Raw genomic sequence first — 2,016 nt, forward strand, 5'->3', positions numbered from 1 at the left:
CACTGATGATTCAAACGCGAGTTTTGGGCAGTGTAGAGAAGTGCTTGTTGTTTGTCATTTCTTCGATCACAAATGCAGACATGGTTTTATGTTTACGCGGTGCGATGCAACGCAATGCGTAAAAAGACAGTATATAAGTCATTGTAATCAGTAATTATGTCCCCACTGGATGCAACAAATGCTTCGTTTATAATGGGTTTTAATGCTTTTGTCTCTTCGCTCTGGCCGGGACACTACATCACTGTATGGTGAGGGGTGTAACATTTCCGTCACACGCTTGAGGTATTCGGCCAATCACAATGCACTGTATAGCTGGCCAATCACAGCACACCTCACTTTTTAGACCGATGAGCTTTGTTAAAATCGACACGTTTCAGAAAGGCGGGGCATAGAGGAGAAACAATAATGTATAGTATGTGGAAAATAATGTGTTTTTTGAACCTTAAACCGCATAAACACATGTCATTACACCAAATACACAAAATAATGTTCTTTTTAGCAACATCATATGACCCCTTTAACTAATTTAATTTCATAAAAATTACTTTTGCTGTATTTTTCCTCAGTACTTTTTTGCTGAGCATCACTATTGCTATTTCTCATAGTTAGCAGTTTGAAGAAACCTCTAACCTCAAGTATTGAACTTCTGTGTGTTACTTCACAGTTTGTTCTGCAGATACCTTGCAGATTGTTGAGTCCCATTATAGGTGATCAGGCTCATGATTTTCACCAGGCTGATGATAAAACAGGCAAAAAATCCTTTAGGCTTACACTGAAGGAGGAATATGAGACCAGAATATCACATATACTTGGAGGTGGACTCTGCTGACTTGCTATAGCTGCAGTCACCTGACACCCACTGAATGTCCTTACAAACACCTACACTAAATGTTTTGTCAGGTAACCTAAAATGTACATGATGTAATATCTAACTGATTTTGTTCAGGTCAAAAATTTTATTCATATGACTAAATCAACCTGACTACTTTGAGTTACACAGAGGAACGCAATTCACAAGGGTCAAATCAGATATAAATACATATTTAAAGGGGTCATGAAATGGAAAATCTAAATGTTCTTGCTGCCTTTTACTGCAAAAAACTTTGCCAACTTCATAGGCTAACTTTCAGAAACATAATATAAATATGTGAAAATGCATTTAATGACATCTTTAATGTAATAACTGCATATTCTCACGTTTAACAATGTAGCAACCGCATGAACACCCTAGTAATCACACTTAAAAACTTTAAGTTTTTTTGTGGCAACTTTTGCAAACACCCGTCACATTTTTTTTTCAGAAAATGTAAAAATGTGGTTTACTATCACTACCATCATATACTACCATTTATTTAGTTAGTTAGTTAGTTAGCTAGTAATGACAATGAACTATAAGCCTACATTTTCGTTTTTCCTGGAGAAAGAATTAAATTAATACCCTCATGTAACTCTCAATCAGCAATGGCTAACTTTGTATAACCTGTTCATTTTCATGCCATTGCGTAAATAATCCAGTTATATTTTAATACATGAATATAATATTTTTAGTTTAAGTTAAAGCTTTACCAGAGCATGCTTGCTTCTTTCTTTCTTTCTTTCTTTCTTTCTTTCTTTCTTTCTTTCTTTCTTTCTTTCTTTCTTTCTCTCTCTCTCTCTCTCTCTCTCTCTCTCTTTCTGTCTTTCTTTCTCTCTCTCTCTCTCTCTTTCTTTCTTTCTTTCTTTCTTAGTTTTACAGATACAGAGGTAAAGTAAACAGCATAGAAAATACACTATGGATTCTAACAATTAAATGCTACATTTATTATAAGAGCACAATACAATCATCAAGATATTTTATCAAGACTCTTTACTTTTAAAGACTGTATCCTGCTGTGCATTTTAAGTGGGTATGATTAAAGATACGTCATATTTTTTTAAAGCTTTTGGCAATTTTAGCCAAAAAATAAAAAAATAAATTTTTAGCATAGCTTTTTCAGTGTCTGTCTGTATATATATATATATACAGTATATATATAT

The sequence above is a fragment of the Sinocyclocheilus grahami genome, unplaced genomic scaffold (genome assembly GCF_001515645.1).
Source record: "Sinocyclocheilus grahami isolate Dianchi unplaced genomic scaffold, SAMN03320097.WGS_v1.1 scaffold462.1, whole genome shotgun sequence".
NCBI classification, from domain to species: Eukaryota; Metazoa; Chordata; class Actinopteri; order Cypriniformes; family Cyprinidae; genus Sinocyclocheilus; species Sinocyclocheilus grahami.